The sequence below is a fragment of the Myodes glareolus genome, chromosome 11, assembly GCF_982192425.1.
Source record: "Myodes glareolus chromosome 11, mMyoGla1.1, whole genome shotgun sequence".
NCBI lineage: Eukaryota > Metazoa > Chordata > Mammalia > Rodentia > Cricetidae > Myodes > Myodes glareolus.
Genome location: NC_142036.1, coordinates 71,372,751 through 71,393,016, shown reverse-complemented (window position 1 = coordinate 71,393,016; position 20,266 = coordinate 71,372,751). Strand labels below are relative to the sequence as shown.

General features: G+C 43.8%; 1 long non-coding RNA gene across 1 annotated transcript in view; it reads left to right on the top strand.

Annotated features, from left to right (window-relative positions):
• LOC148120537 (uncharacterized) overlaps positions 1-19,909 on the top strand; it is a 31,166-nt gene extending 11,257 nt beyond the window's left edge. Inside the window, exons 4-5 of the long non-coding RNA XR_015739334.1 lie at positions 10,637-10,803; positions 18,484-19,909. This is a non-coding gene — a long non-coding RNA (uncharacterized LOC148120537). The remainder of the gene's footprint in view (positions 1-10,636; positions 10,804-18,483) is intronic.
• The last annotated feature ends 357 nt before the right edge of the window (positions 19,910-20,266 follow it).

The following is a 20,266-nucleotide window of genomic DNA, read 5'->3' as shown; positions in this document are numbered from 1 at the left end:
AACTTTTATTGATTCTTTGTGGATTTCACATGATGCATTCCGATCCTATTTATCTTCCTGTCTCCTCACATCTGTGCTCTGCTCTTGCAACTCCTCCCCTCTCTAAATCAAAACTAAATTTAAAAGAAAAATAAAAAGTGCAACAAAACAAAATAAATAGAAAAGAAGAAGAATCCCTCTGTGGCATTCGGGGGCCCACTGCATCCCAGTTTACCCTTTAGTTCATCCATCTTTGCTCGTCTGTGCGCATTGCTCTGAGTCATCAGCCTGTCTCAAGGCCTCTGGTGTCTGCTCCAGCACCAATACTGGGCTCACTGGGGCTCCTCTCCCATATCCTGTGTTTCCTGTGTCATGGAGATCCTGCTGTCTTGGATCTGTAGATTCATCCCTTTCACATACTCCAACAGTTTATAGATTCAGTGGATGCTAGGGTGGACCAACTCACAGGCCTGGCTCTGGGCCTGGATGGTAGCTGGGTTGGTCAGCTGGCTAGTTTTCTCTTATGGTCACTACCCAGATGAGCTCTCCAGCACAGCCTGGCTAGCGCACACAATGTAGCCTATAGCAAGGGCTGGGGTCAGCTCTCCTACTCTCAGGTCCTCAGATCCGGTCTCACACAACCACAGCCGGGCCAGCTCTACTGTTTTGCCCAGGCAAGGTGTAGGAGGAATACAAGGGGGGAGGGGTCAGCTCTTCTCTCTTGTCCTCAGAGCTGGCTAACGTAGAGAATTGGAAGCCACAGTTCCTCTCTTGAACCGAGTGGATGTAGAAGGACTCACTCACCTTGGATTAGTTATAGAAACTTTAAATTTTTAATTTTAATTTTTTAAAGAGCGTTTGTATGTCTGTGTGGTTGTTGTGGAGGCCAGAAGATAAGCCAGTCATAATAGACCAGTCCGAACTCTTTTATTATTTTATTTTTGGTTTTCCGAGACAGGATTTCTCTGTAGCTTTGGGGCCTGTCCTGGCTCTTGTAGACCAGGCTGACCTCAAACTTACAGAGATCCGCCTGCCTCTGCCTCCTGAGTGCTGAGATTAAAGGCGTGTGCCACTACTACAGCCCCTCCCTGCACTGACCAGCAGTGTCCCCTCCCTGCACTGACCAGCGCTGTCCCCCTGCACTGGCCAGCAGTGTCCCCTCCCTGCACTGACCAGCACTGTCCCCTCCCTGCACTGACCAGCAGTGTCCCCATCCATGCACTGACCAGCACTTTCCTTCTTGCCTGGACTGACCAGCTACCTCCTTTTTTGTTGTGAGGTTTTGGAGTTAAAGCTTATTCTGACACCATTTTCCTGAAAAAGCAGTTCTTGGATAGAAAAGTTTTCACTCAGTACTCTTCTTTGATGTCAAATTACTAACCAAACACACATAAAAACACATTTTCTTTCTTTACAGGGCTTATTCTTGTTGAAAACTGGCTTGTTCTTTTTTTTCCTTTTTGAAGCATAATACACTTTGTTCTCATTTCAAAGGATCTCTTCTTTCTTTGAGCAACAAATGTTCAAAAATATTTTTTAAAAAAATATTAAACAGTTATCTTTACAGCTAGGCATGGTGGCAAATAATCCTTGTACCCAGGAAGATGAGACAAGAGGATTGCTAGTTTACCACTAAGCTGGTCTACGTAACAAAAGACCTTGTGTGAAGAGAAGGAGGAAGAAGGACATGCAAATATAACCATCTAGACATTCCACTCCGCAGCTTACTAGGGAGATAGGCATCAGAGAGGCAGTAATGGGACAGGTGAGGATGGAGGGCCGCTGGGGTCTCTCCTCTCTGGTGGGATGTAAAGTGTGTAGCTCCTCAAGCCTCTTAGCACAGAATTACTGGATGATACTGTTCCATGCAGGCGTGTGCTCCGGAGAGTGCGGAAACACACACATACAAAACCTTACAGGCCGTAGTATTGTCAATATCAAATCAAGACATCCAAAGGCGCTCTACACACTACATGTTTCAAACAATAAAAAGAATATTTTAACTTCAAGCTTCAAGAATTCTCAGCCAACAGAAAAATTGTTCCGTCTAGGTCCTGCCATTGCTTCTCTCCTCTGTTCCTCATAATTATTTTGGAGAAACTCTTGCATACTTATTTTATTTGTAGAGATTATCATAGTAAAAAGTAAGCTTTCCTTTAAATAAGCATAACCACAAACTACGATTATGCTTAATAGGCAACTAAATACCGAAGCTATTTTGTAACTTTTATCAGAATACCCGTTTTACCTAAGATGTATAATTATTAACAGTAATTAAAACATAAAAGCCAGGCCTAACAGTGGTGCAGGTCTGTAAATCCAGACACTTGGGAGAGAGAAACATGAGGCTGTTCAGCTTATGGCTTGCTACAGAGTGTACTCTAGGCTAGCCTTGGCGACTCCAATCCCATTTCAGAAGACGATGTTAGAAATGGTTAAGGATGTAGCTCAGAGGTAGGGTGCTTACTTAGCATGCACGAGACCTAGGTTCAAGTCAAACCAAAGCAAACCCGATAACAGTCATATTCAGCGTCATCTAATATCCCACGGTCACGTGCTGTCCTAAGTGTTTGGTGTAGTCAGGGTCTAACTAAGGTTTCCTATTGAGACTGACTTTCTTAAGTTCCTCTGGTCTATGGCTCCGCCCCATCTCCCTTCCCTTTGCAGGTGGGTAGTTGTCGGCTCCTTGTGGAATGTCTCATACCTGGATTTTTGCTTACTGCATTTCCGTGGTATTAGCTATTTTGTGTGTGTGTGTGTGTAAGTTGTTAGGTAAATTTAGTGGCAGATCGGACTGGGAACTTCCCACGGTGCAGTCTCTTCAGGAGGTATGCGATGTCTTCTCCCTTTTAAGGACGTTGACGGCTGCTACTGATAATTTTCTAGGCCTGTTAATTTCTAAGGCATTCTAGGGGAGGGTGTCCTGTTTTCACTTCTTTCTGTATTAGCCGCAGTATTTTCCAGCTGAAGGAATGCTTCTCCTTAGTTATTGCCCTCTCTCTGAGGTACAGATCCTAAAGGGAAGGTAGGCGGACGCTTGATTCCTCCCTTTGTTCAACGTAAAACTAGTCAGTAGTACCTACAAGGTGCTTGTGATGATCAACACTTCTTTATTTGCTTGCCTGTTTGTATTTTTTTTTCCTTTCAAGACAGGGTTTCTCTGTGTAGTTCTGGCTGTCCTGAAACTCACTCTGTAGACCAGGCTGGCCTCGAACTCACAGAGTTCCGCTTGCCTCTGCCTCCTTGAGTTCTGGAATTGGAGGCATGTGCCAGCATCACCTGGGCTTGTCTGTATTTTTTTTAGTATTTTTGTACCTCAGGCTAGACTAGAATTCACTCTGTAGCTCAGGCTGACCTTGAACTCACTGCTTCCCAGGTCTGGGGTGATTACCACATCCAGCCAACCAATGCTTTCTTGTGAGATTGTTGTGAATTCACATGTCTAAACAAATCTAATATATTCTAATCCACTGCAACCATTGCAGATACAAGCATTACCAGGCTCTCTGTTTTCCTTATTTGGTCTGTTGGAATGCTCAGGCTGGCTTCTGGGTTCTATGTGTACAGCCCTATAGGTTTTGACAACTTTTTTTCTTCGTAGCAGGCTCACCACATCTCCAGAAAGCCTGGAATAATTTAGAAGCCCTGGTACCTGGGCACTATTGGTGCTTATTGCTTTCATTCGACCATGATTTCATTTGACCATATTTGACATATACAGGAAGAATTTTAATGTAAAAATGCAATACGAGTTCATGGTGATGCTTTTGGCTTAAAAAGATGAGTGTTATTTAATGTGATGGATCTTTAAAAATTAAAAAATAATTTCATTCTATGTGCATGAATTTTTTGCCTGCATGCATTTCTGTGTACCATGTGTGTGTCTGCTGTCTCAGCAGGGCTGGAAGAAGACATAAGATCCCCTGGGACTGGAGTTATAGTCAGTGTGAGCTGCCATGTGGGTATCAGGAACTGAACCCGGACTCTCTGGAAGTGTTCAAATTGCTTAGCTGTCTATCCAGCTCCTAAATGAACTTACACTCTCCTCTCCTTTCTTCAGCCTTGAAATCTGTTCTTAACCTCAAAATGATCGCTCCTTTCCCCCACTGCACAGAGGAATCACAGTGATTGGTTACTGACACGACTAATGTGGCCAGCTTTAAAAGTGTTCAATTGTTTGTAGTTCCTTTCTGAACAGGTTTATTTATTTTATTTGGTGTATATGAGTGCTTGGCTGCCTGTGTGCCATGTGGGTGCCTGGCACCCACAGAGGCTGGAAGTCATTGGGACTCTTGGAATTCCCTTTTCAGATGGCTGTGAGCTATCATGTGGGCAATAGGAAGGGCAGCTGGATCCTCTCAACAGCAGCACATAGAGTTTGAGTTGGAATTGTGGGCTAGATAAGATGCGACCACCATGTTCCCTCTCTTTCTTCTGGCTCTTACTCTCAGGTGTCACAAGGCCATGACTGAAATGCATTTGCAGCATGGACTCGGATATGCTGGTTGGCTGTGCTGCAATCTTCCAGGGCTGGTTAGGATTTCCTGAGGCAAAGCAGGCCTTGTACAAGCTTATGCAACAACAGCAAAACTATTGTCGAGTGTCTGCTTGTGCCAGGCAGATGGCAGTGTGAGGAGACGAGGTTGGAACAAGTCTGGCATTCTCTGTAACCTCATGATTCACATTTCTGAGAAGGGAAGAGAAAAGGATGGAGAAATGTTTGTCACGTGGAAGAGATGACGAGAGAAGTTGGCATGGTGGCCCGAGCTCACAAGAGTAGTTGAACAGATGGCTCTTTACCTTGCTTTACCTTGGAGCCCTTTTGACTACCAGGACAAACTAACTGATGTTTCTTTTCTTTTTCTTTTTTTTTTTTTTTTGGTAAAAGTCTTTCTTTTTGTCTGTCCTTATCTTCAGAAATAGCTGCTTAAATAAACAAGGGAAGGGATGTACATTAAGATGTTTGCTCTCATTCTGTTCTTGCTCAATGCAGTGAACATATTTCTAAAAGATGGAAGGGTCTCCAGGATTATTTATAAGACTATGGGGAAGGCAGCTGGGGACCAGACTGTGTATAGACCAAAGCTAGTGTACTCAATGACAGAGTACACTAAGCAAAATGATTCCAGGTGATGGGGCGGTGAAGCCTCGTATCTCCTGGTTGAAATGGTATGTGGATAAAAGTAGCTCTTAGAATTCTTCCTCTCTCAACGAGGCACGTTTGACACAGGAAATGGAGCCACTGAAGGCAAATCTTACAAGAAGCAGAGTAAGTTGTCATTGCAATCTGTCCTGAGCAACAAAATCTGTCCACATCATTCCTGTACACTAAATCTCCTGTGAGCAAGAGTCCGTGTCCAGCCTTCACTGAAATCCACAGGAAAGCAGTTTCGTTCAGCCACGCTGGCCTATCACAGAGCCACTCTAACCCCAGGCCTCTGCGGAATGTGGAGTGAGGTGTGTCATGTCCTGTTGCTTCTTTCTCTACTGTCCCTTGGCATAGCTGCTCCATTCTCTCTGCTGTTTGTCCCCTGCATGGCAAGTGGAGGCTGTGTAGCCCACAGGTCCTAGACTGTACTTGTGGAGATTGAATGAGACCTTTTAAGACACCAAGCTAATCTGTCTCCGCTGGCCCCTTCTCTACTATTTCTTTGTGTGTGAGTCAGGGGGAGGAAGGGTACCCAGGTGTGTGCAGGTAAACATGGAGGTCACAGGGCAGCTTTTGGTGTCATTCCTTAGGCATTAAACACACATATACATCAATGTGCATATGCACCTATACATATATGTATATGTATATCTATGCACACGTGTACATGCACATATATGCAAAGACTCATACACATAAAAATAAGCCCAATTTTAAAAATATGCTTTCTCTCTCTCTCTCTCTCTCTCTCTCTCTCTCTCTCTCTCTTCTCTCTCTCTGTCTCTCTCTGTCTCTGTCTCTCTCTCTCTCTCTCTGCTGTGGCATATATATGGAGATCAGAGGACAGCTTACTGGGGTTGATTCCCTTTTCCACCATGTGGGTTCTGGGGATTAAACTCAGGTTGTCGGGCTTGACGACAAGCATCTTTACCCTCTGAGTCATCTCACCACGTCCTCCCTTTAAGAAACTTGTGGTTATATCGGGCTTTCCTGAATAAACCAAGGCGATCTTTCTGTTTGAGTGTCACATAGTTAACGACAGCCATTCTATTTCCAACCTGGATTCCCATTTTCCTTGTGACCTAACGTATACTTTGGATAGCTAGATATGGATATACAGGATGTGTATATGTACCGACTGTCCTGTGCATATGAGTCGGCTTGTTTGTTCCCACCTGCTCAGCCCCGAAATAACCACTGTTTAGTCTATTAGCTTTAGCTTCTTATTGGCTAGCTCTTGCATCTTACTTTAACCCATTTCTGTTAATCTGTGTATCGCCATGTGGCTGTGTCTTACCGGCAAGGTTCTGTCTTGTGTCTGTTTCTGTTGGGGATACATGGCTTCTCCTGATTCCACCTTCTTTCTCCCAGCATTCAGTTTAGTTTTCCCTGCCTCCCTCCATTCTGCCCTGCTATAGACCCAAAGCAGTTTCTCTGTTAACCAATGGCAATCACAGCATACAGAGGGGAATCCCACATTAGTCCTACACTGTCACTTTCTGCCTTGTTCCTTGGAGACAGGATATCTTACTGACTCTGGAGCTATGTTGGCAACCACCAAGTCTCAGTGATTCTCTTGCCTCCACCTCCCTCAATACTGGTAGTTATAAGCCTGGCTTCTTACTTGGGTGCTAGAGATTTGAACCCAGGTCCCCATGCTTGCACAGATAGGTCTCTTACCCACTGACTCATCTCTTAATCCTCCTACCTAATATATTATAGTTGCAGATCCTGACGATTAGGATGAGGATGTCTTTAGGGGAATTATACTGCCTGACATAAGGACTCCAGGTATCATCTCTTCCATCAACAATATATAAAGTCTAGCAATTGGGGCTGTTTTTCTTTGGGTACTTGTTAAAGAAGAGGGGAATTTTTCCTTATGCCTCTTTAGTACTGTTTTTCTTTCCAGAATCACAGCACATGCCTCTTCCTCTACAAGTCACTGTCAGACAGTCAATGAATTAGTAACTGTGATTGCCCTGGGGCGGATCATGATGTGCTTCTTGAGGGGAACACAAGATAATCCATCATCCACTCTGGAAGACAATGTAGTCTTCCCAGCAGTGTCTCTACTGGGTGTCTGGTCGAAAGAATGAAAGTAAATAATTGGAAGAGACACTTGCTGTTTATTGCAGCACCAAGCAGCAGCTCAGCTGTGCAGTCAGCCTAGTTGTCGATTAACATGTGAATATCTAAAAAAATATGACACACATTATGTGATCATGTATGTGCATGCAGTGAAACATGGGTAATCCTTAAAGAAAAGAGTTATGTCAGTTTTCGAACAGGGATGGAACTGGAATGTAACAGGCCAGGTGCAGAAAAATAATACTGCATGTGTTCATTTAAAAACTGGTCTCAAGGGGCTGGAGAGATGGCTCAGTGGTTAAGAGCACTGCCTGCTCTTCCAAAGGCCCTGAGTTCAGTTCCCAGAAACCACATGGTGGCTCACAACCATCTGTAATGAGATTTGGTGCCCTCTTCTGGCCTGTAGGCAGACATAATACGGTATACATAATAAATAAATCTTAAAAAAATCGGTCTCAAAGAAGCAGAGATTAGAATATTGGTTATCAGAGACTGAGGGGAAGGGTGTGGGGAGGGATGGACACAGAGACAGGATGGAATAACTCCTAATATTCTTTTGCACAGAAGGATAACTATGACTGAAAAGAACAAAGTATTTCAAAGTAGTTACTAGAGAGAATTGTGGGCGTTCTCAGCAATAATAAATGTTTGAGGTCATCGATATGCCAACTTCCCTGATCTCATCTTTATATATTGTATCCAGGTATTGAAATGTCACATGGTACCTTGTAAATATGTAAAATTACAATTATAAGATCAAGAAAGGAGATTTTTCTTCCAGGGCTGGGCAGGTGCAACCTCTCACGGGGACAGTGGACCTCTGACAGTTGCATCATATTGTAGGAAAAATCTTTTGGATGTATTTTATCTTCCGCTGTTGCCCCAATGTAGGGGACTGGTCATGACCTAATTAACTAAGGGAGGGGGGATGTTTATTTTTTATGTGTTGGCTTATGTGGTGTGTGTTCATGCTTGTGCACATGTGTGTGGATGCCAGAGGTTGATTTTGTGAATCTTCTCTGGTGATCTGTGACTTATACTTGAGACAGGGTCTCTCACTGAACAGGAAGCTCCCTAGTTGACCAGGCTGGCTGGCCAGGGTTCCAGACAGCCTCCCGTTTCTGTCTCCCGGCACTAGGATTGTGTGTGTATCCCTCCATGCCTGAATTTTCTGTGGGTGCTGGAGATCTCAACTCAGGTTCTCATGTTTTACAGTAGACACTTTACCAACTGAGCCACCCCCATAGCCCCTTGTTTAACTTTTGTCCTGTAGGCTGAGGCTGCTTGTTTGTTTCCCGACCCCAGACCCGAAATAATCATATAGAAACTGTACTAATTAAAATACTGCTTGGCCTATTAGCTTATGCGTATTCCTAGTTAGCTCTTACATCTTAAATTAACCCACTCCTATTATTTTATATTTTACCACAAAGCTCGTGGTTTGCCGGTAAGGTTACTGAGTGTCTGTCTTCTTCTATGGCTACATGGCATCTCTCCGACTCTGCTTACCCCCCCACCCCGTCTCTTCCAGTCTGGCTATATTCTGCCCTGTCCTAGGCTCAAAGCAGCTTCTTTATTAACCAATGGTAGTAAAACATATTCACAGCATACAGAGGGGAATCCCACATCATTATCTCTTATGCTTCTCCATGTTAATGAAGGCAGTGGCATTTGAAATGATAAAGGGAAGAAAATAATCAGTATACTTTAAGTCTATGTTTGTTATATCAGTCAGGGCTTTACCTGAAAAATATGTACATATCTCCCTACCACAGCAACTTAAAGACCAGTCCTTGTAACAAATACCTTCATATACATATGTGCATACATATGCACACATATGCCTGTATATGTATAGGTGGGGTCTAATGGGAGAAAACCGATCACTGGAAGACATACCTTTAAAGATTATGTTAGGTCCTGGCCACTTCCTTTTTCTCTTTGCTTCCTGGCTGCTGTGATCTAAATACCCTTTCCCTGCTGTGTGTTTTCACCATGATGTGTTTACTGCCTCCGTGCAGGCCTGAGAGCCACTGGACCAAGTAACCAGGGACTGGAAACTGCAAAACTCTGAACTAAAAGAACTCTTCCATCCTTCCTTCCTTCCTTCCTTCCTTCCTTCCTTCCTTCCTTCCTTCCCTCCCTCCCTCCCTTCCACCCTCCCTCCCTCCTTCCCTTCTTTCCTTCCTTTCTGTTTTTAGCTTTATTTGCCTCAGGTGTTTTGTTACAGTGTTGTAAACTCTGTAAATTCATGGCTCTCATGAATCCACCAAGGACAGGCTGAACTTGTTCAGAGTTTGCTGTCTCTGGTCTTTCTTTATGGTCAGTTGAATCTTTCTTAGATTCCAGTAACTGATGAACTTGGAGTCTAAGCTACTTTTAAAATTTCCTCCTTACATTTGAGTCTAAAATTAATTACATTAGTTCAATTATTTGTTTATGTGTGTGCACATGCTTGTGTGGCTCGTGCGTGGAGCCACATGGGTTTCGGGGTTTGAACTCAGGTTGTCAGGCATGGTTCTGTTGAGCCATGTGAACTTTTCAGCACACAAGATTATAAATCTAACATTAAAGTAGGCAATGAACATGCATTAAGTACTTCAAGACTTCATTTCTGGCATCAGAATAGAGAAGAAGAAAGGGCTGGTTGACAATCATTATTTCCAGTTTTTGTCAGGTGGTTTCTTTTGCTTCCTTTTCCTTTGCTTTGCTGAGATGTGGGTGATTTATATGCATAACTTCCCAGACTTGTTTCTTTGTCTTCAGTGACAGGAACCACATACATAATGTTTAACAGTCCTACAGCGTTCCCCATTGCTGAGGAAGGTTAGGGAGGCAAACAGCTGATTTTCTGTGAGCTGCAGAATTGTGGTTTCAAGAAGCAGCAACTTGGGTCAGCTCTCCTCATTTCTTTTCTCCATCTGTAATAATGTGAAGACAGAACCATCCCTGACATCCTTCTTCAGTGGCCAGGCCACGGACATCTATCCACCCCCACACAAAGGAAGTGTGTCGGGCTGTGTACTGTCCTCGTTCCTTATCATGCCATGAGATGGTGGCGGTGGAGGTTGCCTTCTTTTCTTATAGATTTAGTTCTATCTCTTAGTTTTACCTTTTTGTTTGTTAATGTATGTGTGTAGTGTATATATGAGCTTGTGTGGGCATGTGTGTGGTGTATGCACATATGCATGTGTCTTTGGTGTATATATGAGATAGCACGTGCATGTGCTCATGTGCATGTATGTGTATGGCACATGTATAAACTAGCGTGTGCATGTACACACGTGTGTGTGTGTGTGGTGCATATATGAGCTTGTGTGGGCATGTGCTCAAGTGCATGTATGAGCTAGCATGTGCACATGTGTGACTAGAGTGTCGGCTTCTGTCACTCTCTACCTTTTATTTCTTTTGAAACAGGGTCTCTCGCTGAACCTGAAAGTCATTGACCTGGCTGGCTGTCCAGAGAGCTTCAGATAGCCATCTGTTCCATCAGCCAAGTGCTGGTCTCAGGCATGTGCTGCCAGCCTGGCTCCACCCTGCTAACATGTGCGTCTTGCGTACTGGCCCTCATACATGCATAGCAGGTACTTTACCAACTGAGTCACTTCCCCAGCCCCCTATCTCTCTCGCTCCTATTTCTGGTTTATAAGCTACCTAGTACTTATTTTTAAAATAAAAACATAAGAAACAAGTTTTTTTTTTTACTTTCAAAGAACTAGATATTGTACAATTTAAAAATAATTTTCTGAATATGAAATTAAATATAAAACAGTGTACAAATTTGCTCATATAGACATTTATGCTTTGTTTATTTTGGATGGATTCTCTTGGTTAACCAGCTGTTTCCTTAGCCACATGTCCGGATGTGAAACTCATACAGGGAAGAATTCTTCTGATGGCTTTATTTTATTTAATGGGCATATCATTCAAGTAACTTGCCCTAGACTTGTTTTGGAAGCATACTTATAATTAACAAATATAAAGTCATAATTTAAAAATGCCCATTAAATTCGAACATAAATACATACTAATATATAATCTCTTGATCTAGTAATCCTTCTGTCAAGAATTTTATTTTACTAACATAGTTTGAGTAGTATGTAATAATGCTAAACAAACACATGCATAGGACAAAATGTTATTTTTAGCTATTTGAGTAAATAAAGTATATTTATCAAGTAGCAATAATAATTAAAACACAAGTTGTAAGAAAGTATATAATACAGCCATTTTGTCTTAAATATCTACATATATGTATAAATAGCTCATGTGAGTGGTCTTGAGTATCGAAAATGAGCCAAATAAAACAATTGTTATATAGGGTACATTTTCTTTATATTTTATACCTTAAATGTTTTGATTTTTTAATAATTATAGAATATTCCTTTTATAATAAAAATACATAAAATATTTTTTTTCTTTGGCTCTATCAAAAGATGTCAGGCAGCATGAGCAAGGGGGAGTACTGAGTCCAAACACATTGGCCATATTCTCCCCAAAGAGTATTATCCTTACCAAACCATCAAGCCTAATTAAAAAATGGAAAATTCATGGATGGCGAGCCCTTCCCGCATGTCCCCGGGGACTCATTCTTTCCCGACTCCCTCTGGGTCCTTCCAGTTCATTAGCTAAGAAGGCTTTAGGAAGGTTGGCTCCAGCCACAGCTGCTGCCTTCTCGTGTGTCATTCTGGTCAGGTCAGTAAAACACCCTTGTTGGAAGACAGCAGGCTCAGGGCCTGCCAGCCTCTCTGCTGGCTGCTTCCAGGCTGACCTGCTGGCTGGCCTCCCCTCTCCCTTACCTCCCCTCCCTGTCTTTCCTAGCCATTGTGCTTTGGGTAATCATTAGGAAACACAAGGAACAGAGAGGCTTTAATCTTTAGGGTGGGGTGTGCTGGGAGGGAGGCGCTCCTACCCTGGGCCCTTATTAGGGACAATCCCAGACCTGCCATCTTAGTGATCATCAGGGCCAATGACTTTATTTGGGGGAGAAACACCTTCTTCCTGGCAACCATTCTCTGCTCCTAGGTGTTTGGATTATGAAAAAGAACTGCTTTTTGCTGCTCTTCTGGTAACCCTGAAGCCCCCCATAGTAGGAAAGACTCGTGAGATTCCCAAAGAAGGAGACAAGATAGAGAACAAAGACCTTATTAATGCAAAGGTGGCATAGCAGAGCGAGTCAGGGCAGCTAATCACACAGGAATGCGGGCATCGGGTTCTTGTTTGGTGGCTGCACTGTGGCAGCAGAGTCACAGAAGACAGGAAATTCTGCTGGAAAGGTCCCTTATGCCTCCAAGCTCCAGAGCTTGTCAGAGGTGGAACAGAGTTGAGCTGTGTAGTTCTACGGCCCAATTCACTGAACTCTACTCAGGGTGATTCTACTGACATTAAAAGAGATGGGGGCGGGGCAGGAAAGGCCAAAGTGGGTATCTGAAGATACTTTTCTCTGAATGAGGCCTAAGCATTCAACTTTCTTTACCTTGTAGTACATTTTTTTTGACTTTGATTATTTAATAAGCACATTTTGCACATCTTGATTGCTTAATTTCAGTGATTTTTCTATATCATTATAAAGCCATTTTTTTTAAAAAAACGTGTCTCTCTGTGTGTGTGTGTGCGCACGCGCGTGTGTCTTATTCAAGAAGGAGCGATTCTGTATTTCAATGTGCTAAGTTATGCCATAGAACCTGAACTTAGATAAATACCCTGGACTTGGTGTTTTCAAGTCAAGAAGTTTGTGTGCATGGCGGAGCTACTGACACACTCGCGTCTGTGTGCTGGCCTTCACGGGCACACGGTTGGACCTCAGTCCACGCCGCCCTGGTCGTCATTATAGCGCACCTCTTCCTAAGACTGCCTGGTGCTAGTTAAATGTGAGAGGGAGATGCCCCTTGCCCCGGGCCCGACCAGTAGAAACGTCCCACAGAGAAGCCCCGTGGGCCGGACCTGTAGAAACGTACTACGGAGAAGCCCCACTCTGCTCCATTTCTGAACGAAGACCCAAAGACCCAAAGCAGGTCACAGTTACAGATGGAGCGATCTGGGGACTGAATAGTCGCGGGTAGTCTTTTGGATAATGTTCATTGACCTTTGATTTGGGTAAGAAATACGTTAATGTGCTAAGCTATGGAGATTTGGGAATTCCTAAAACAGTTTCTTCTAATACCGTATTAAAATGATCCACTTTAAGATAAAGTTCAGAGGTACTTTCTGTATTCTTTAGCTCATTTCAGTAACAGAAAATACTGGAAATAGTAATATTCCATGTGGTGAGGTCTCCACACCGGGAGAAAACTAGTTCATGGCATCATAACTCTTTCAGGTAAGTTCCACCGCCCCCTGAGTTGCCACGCTGTGAAATATTTATAGCGCAGCCCTCCGAGGCTGTTCGTGCTAGCGTGCTATTAATCTCAAGGACAACATCATCGACTTTTCGCTTAGCAAGACTAAAGGCAAATTAAAGCAACTTTCTTCAGTCTCAACACAATGGTTGGGGGTCGGGTATGCTCTTATTAAATCGCTCCTAAGGTGCCGTGCAGACCCAACGTTCCGATCTCTAGGAGAAGCTGACGAATGGAACCAGAAAATAGGATCCCACACGGACAGAAGCCGTGAGCGTCAGGGATTCCAGCTGGAAGAGTTCGTGCAGAATGTCATAGAAAGTGATAGCAGCCGTTAGAATGCTCGGCCCCACTCACTCTTATCTACCCCTCTGGCAACCCAACCCATCAGTAATGCTATCACACTGACTCTTGGGATAACATGTACATTCAAGCCATAGCATTGTCTGAAAGACTAAAAATACTTTATTTAGGGCTCATAATAGGAATGGAAGCCCTGGGCATAAATCCCAGAGATAAGACTACACATGTGTGACCTTAAGAATAATAGCAATTTTTGATACAATGCTTAAAGTAGTCCCATTAGCAGATTTTTTTTTCTGGGAAATATCTTAAAACGGGAGCAATTTTTAAAGTACTTCATTTTACTGAGAAGGACTTTCTGGGCTTATTAGCATCTGAGGTCAAAGGGCAGTGGGTAAATCCTATTGAGTCTGCTCACTGCTCGTTGAGTCCCTTGGCCCTCAGTCCACTTCAATCATCCCTAATCCAGGTTATGCACCATGTGAAACGCAGTTACATTCCTTTTTAAAGTCTGTTTATTCAGAAACAGATTTGGCGTCAGAGAGCTGCAACGGCAGTACAGGTTCCCCAAACCCGTCGCCCAGCGTCTTCTAAGGTGAAAGTGCAGCATATCCTTAATCACATCCGTTTCTTAGAGACTGGGCTTGAGCACAGTCATTTATATTTTAGGGAGGCAGAGCAATGCATTTAAAAGAGAGATGTTGAACAATAACTGTGAACCTCGGTCTGGGGTCATACTTAGTAGTGATGATGTAATACCAGGCAGGTTACCTTGAATGGAGGATGCCTCTGTTACGGGGCTGTTATGGGGATTATACATACCCTACTGTCATCTTGTAAGGTTTGGTTCACAGCAGATGCTTAATTAATGAGCATATCTCCCACCTTGTAGCCCTCTTCTCTGGCTTCCTTCTGTCTCCTTTCCCTCTCTTTCTTGGTTTATTTATTGAATAATCTCATTCTCACCCAGATTTCTACTCTTATGTTTGCCAGGCTGCTGGTGTCTCTAGCTCCAATCCCTTCTGGGACAGAGGGGAGAAAGAACATTTTTGGCTGTAGTATTATTGGTGAGCCTGTTCTGAGATGGTTGAAAACAGTGGCTTTCGTCACCCTGAGTTAGAAGGATGGGATGTTTCAACATAACTACAAGGACAGGGACAGAGCAAATGGGAAAGAAATTAGGCCAACTGGAGATTGCAGAACGTGAATGAATGCATGGAGAGAGGATGTGAGTGTCTGTGTGTGTGTAAGGGGGCAAGGATATGAACTCTAAAAGACAGCTCAGCCTTCCCTCGGGTGCTTTAACACTGAGGGGGAGCTCTAGTGTCTGAGGTTTGAGATTCTGGCTCCAAACAACCCATTTTAGCCAAGAATGATTCAGGTCTTCGCTGGCTTCATCTGCCCTCATCATTTACTATAAAAGTCCCCCTGGGGGGGGGACACTACAATACTGGCACCGTCTCACCCCTCAACAAAAACCTGCTTAAAAGCAGATGCCTGGTAGCCATATGACAGACGCTCCACCCTGAGGAGGGGCTGCCCTCGGGGAGCCTGGAGATGCCGGGCATTATGCTGCCCGCCTGCTCCCAAGCCTAATAGGCAGGCAGCAAGGGAGAGATGGAGGCCTGAACACCTCGGAGCTGACACCCTCTGGGCAGCAAGTGCTCCATGTCAGATTGAAGCAGAGTTTAGCAGCTGTCCTGTATGGCAACAGTCCTTCTGCCATATGGGGGAGCAAGATTTGGCATGAAATTCGGATCTTCGAGCTCCATCTTTTATGTAAAAGTGTAGGTTAGAGGCTTGATTAGAGAGGGAAAATAATAGTTCCATCAATCCTCAATGGCTTCTTGTTTAAACGATTTAACTCGAGGACTACTGCTTTGGTCCACGAGCCGCAGGAGACGGGCGTGAGTGAGCACTCTTTTCATTGTCAGGGCTGTAGTAATCAGTGTTGGGTGGGCAAGGATTCTTACCAGGAGGATTTTCACCTGTGGTGGGTTTGTTCAGAACCTGACCAAGAATTAGCGGCAAAATAAAATGAAAACATCGTTTAGCCTCAGCGAACTCTATACTCCATCATAGAGATGTTTTTATCTGCTTGTTTGTCATTGCCCTATTCACGAGAGCAAGGAAATGGAGCCAGCCTAGCCGTCCATCAGCAGAGGAGTGGATAATGAAAATCTGGTACAGATATAGCATGGAATACTAGTCAACTATATATAAAAAAAGATGAAATAAAAAGCTTGCAAGGAAATGGATGGATTTAGAATGTATGATATTAAGCAAGGTCACACAATCTCAGAAGAAAAAATGGTCATGTTCTCCTTCATATGGCGCATAACATATAGTCTATGTGTATATGTACACATGCAAACAAATGTACATGTGGGCATAATATAACATATAGAAAGGAGAAAAGTAAAGGGTAAATATCAGGTGATGAGAAAGGAATAAATGCAGGTCATGGGCATTAGTCGTGAAAGGATAAAAGGCTCGTCACTTTTCTAGTTGTAACTCTAACATGGATTTTTCTTTTCTGTGGCATGCAAGTGCATAACATTATATTTACAAGTGAAAGGTCAGAATCCATTATAAATCCCCACCGCTTCAGAAAGGTTGCTCTGACTGTGGAAGTTCACTGGGATGTATAGAATTGGGTCTGGTTAATTTCACTTTGTGAAGCTGGGTGGTGGCGGCGCACGCCTTTAATCCCAGCAGTCGGGAGGCAGAGGCAGGTGGATCTCTGAGAGTTTGAGGTTAACCTGGTCTTTAAGAACTAGGTCCAGGACAGACACCAAAACTACACAGAGAACCCCTGTCTCAAAAAACAAAATAAAACAAAACAAATTTTACTAGGTGTTTTCTTATTTGCAAGTTCTTTATAATAAGGTGTTTTTTTTTAAAAAAAATAAATAACTATTAAAAAAGAAAATGGCTGTGGCATATTTATTTACGGGTCAGGATATTACCTTAACTGTGTAAAGGTGTGTCACTTTTGTTTATGCTGCAGTTGCTTAACCATGTAAGGATGTGTGTTTAATTATATAAAGATGGCTCACCTAGACTTCCTACAGCACTTGAGTGGTCTAATAAAAAGCCACATGGGCAGTAGCGAGGCAGGAGAGGGACAGGTGGGGTTGTCAGGCAGAGAGAATAAATAGGAGAAGAAATCTAGGCTTGACTAGAGAAAAGGGAGCAAGAGAAGAGAGAATAAAGGACATGCCCCAGGCAAGAAGGGAGTCTGCTGCCAGCCAGCAGAAGTGAAAAGCAGTGAAATAAGAGACACAGAAGGAAAGAAAAGTAAGAAGCTCCAGGCATAAGGTAGACAAAGGATACAGGTTAAGTTAAAAGAGCTAGCCAGAAGTGAGCCTAAACTAGGCGGAGCATTCAAAACTAATAATAAATCTCCGTGTCATAATTTGGGAGGGGGTTGATGGCCAAAAAGAGAAAAACCTGGTACAGAAAATACCATTTGATAAGAAAAATAACAAATAAAATATAAAAATAATAAATGATAAAAGTGATGCAAATGATATTTCTATGACAGCAGTATGCGCAGACTCATAGCCAGGCAGGGAGCAAAGGCTCTGTCCTGGAGCATCCTTTTTTAAAAAGTCGATTACATTTTACGCGTCTGTCTGTGTGTAAGTGTGTGTGTCACGGTGTGCGTGTGTGTAAGTGTGTGTGTCACGGTGTGCGTGTGAAGCTCAGCGATAACTTGATAGAATCGGCTCTCTCCTTCCATCTTCTTGGTACTGGGGGTCAAATGTAGGTCGTCACTCTTGATGGCTAGTGCCTTTACCTGCTGAGCTATCTCACTGGCCCCTGGGGTGTTGCTGACTGTGGAGGCTGCCCTGGGCCAGAAGGAGCTGAAATCACCTTTTGATATTGAGTGAGGCTGAAGGGATGCGAAGAGGGGCAGTGTGAAGGAACAGAGCTCCGTTTTGGCAGCTAGGTACTCAGGTACCAGTGTGAAGGGCTCGGTATTGAGACTACCCAAGCTCACAGAACTGTGCAGAACTTTGTCTTAGCAGAGAAACCCTAGTAGTCCCGGTGTTTCTGTAGCTGCTGTGACTCTAAGCCTTGTGCTAATGTTAGTGTGTAAGCTCCACCATGCTTGCTGTAGAATGAGCAGGAAGCACACTTGATTACACATAGTCCATAGAACTTGATGACAAATGACCCTGTTGCTGGGTTATATATTTATTACACTATGGTTTTGCAGTTGTATTAGCATGTGCTCCAACTTACCAAAAGCCATTTTCTATGAAGCTTCTTCAGGAGCTGTGTTACCCAGAAGCATCCACGCACACCTGTTGACTATCTCATTATTGTCACATTATTTTCACCTGTGCTTAATTTGTCTCATGTTACTCTCTGTACCAGGACCCTATAAGCAAGAGGTCATGCTATATCTACATACTACATAGTTTAAATAGGTAGGAGGCCGTAGCATTTGGTCTTGCGTCCATATATTCTGTGACCTCTGAGCAATGAAATCACTCACCAATGTATTTCTCAGAATGTACCTCCATCATCAAGTGGCGTATGACTATATATGACTCCGTAGAAAACTGACTGAGAAACACGAAACCTGATGGGTTGCTCCGGTTCTTTCACTAGGTTGCCTTGGTTTCATCCACCATCAGCGAGGATAACAGCAGCTCATACATCATTCGGAGAAGCTGTGTGCCAGGTGCTTTCCGGGTGTGAGCTCACTAAGTCATCAAGACGAGCCGTTCTTGTCATCCAGTTCATTTCACAGTGTGGAAGAGCCGAGACCCAGATTTAGTGTCTAACGTGCTCCACGCGACAAATGACAGAGATGTCCTTTGACTCCAGACTGCCTAACTTCAAAACCTGAGTTTCCAACACTCAGGTTGGCGCCCACTCTATGTCAAAAGTGAGGATGAAATTCGGGACTAGCAGGGAACTGGCTGGTTTGAAAAGACTGGTCGGACGGAAAGAACCTGGCAAAGATGGACTCGAACCTCTACCGTCACCTTATAACGAGCTTACCCTTTGAAGAAATCATTTTTCCAAAATACGTGATGCTGAATTTTGATGTCAGTTTGATTGCTAAGAAGCAGACAGGCGGTTAACGAGGTGCATATGTGGGCGGGTCTGTAAGGGGGTTTGCAGAGAGGTTTAATGGAGAAGGCTGACCGCTGCCTTGAACGTGGACAGCACCACCTCATGAGCTGGAGTCCAGGACTGAAGGAAAAAGGGGGGAACATCTGCATTCTCTGCTCTCCGATCCATACAGATGTGAGAAAGATGTTCTTGGTATGCCTTTCCTGCCACAGTGGCCTGTACCCTAAACCATAAGCCAACAAAACAAAACAAAACAAAAACAAAAACAAAAACCCTGTCATTTTAGTGTTTTTTCTCTGACATTTAGAGACAGCAGAGAGGAAAGAACTGAAGTGAGCAGCGGAGGCTGCTTTGCTAATGCCAGGGGATCAGAGATGAAGTGTATGAAGCATTCAGTTCATAGGAAATCAAAATGTATATCCATCATTGTTCCTGTTTTTAATGTAATAGTCTTGAAGACCAAGTGCATGTGTATTTTGTTATACTATTTTAGCTGAGCACAGATTTGCCACTAGGCTTCTACTAGCAATGGTTCACACTTTCAGAGGGCTTGTGATAGGCGATGGGCCTAGACCTCAAAGATTTTTCATACACAACAATTAACTTAGGCACCAGATGGTGAAGAGGTATCAGGTAATATGATCACAGTCACCCCGGCCAACAGTTCCTCATCCCTCTCAAGTAGTGCTGCTCCCCCTGACTAAACATTCAAATATGTGAGCCTCTGGGGGCCATTTTGGCTCCTGGTGAGGAACCCTCTTTCTGACTTCTCGCTGTGTTCTCATGGTCCCAGAGTGCTGTGGGAGTTCCTTCAGCTCCTTCAGCCAATCGCCGCTGAGTTACCAGCCCATTGGGGCGTGGTCTCTCCCTTTAAAAAAAGCAGCGGCTGTCCTCCACTCTCTCTTTGTCTTCCGGCTCCATTTCCGGCCCCTGGACTCCTTTCCTGTTCGCGCGGAGGGGCTATTGTCTGGGACGGTAATCTGTAAGTTTTTTCCCCTTTGAATAAATAACCATTATATTAATCATAATTCCAAACTGGTGTGGGATTGTCTGTGACTTACGCCTTCATCTGGCGCCCCACGTTTGGTTGTAGAACCCCCCCTTCCCCCCCACTCAACTGCTTGCTACCAGCTCGGCTAGTCACGAGACCTCCCTCAGCTGCGGCCTGTGCCCTGTGTGTGGAGCCAGCAGTTCAGTTAAACCCCACGCCTCCCAAGCTCCACAGGCTCGGGACAGTCTCTGCCTGCCTGGTTTGCTCTTTTCTGAGTTGTTTTCAAATTTCCCTTGTAAGTGCGGCGCTTTAGTGGCGTGA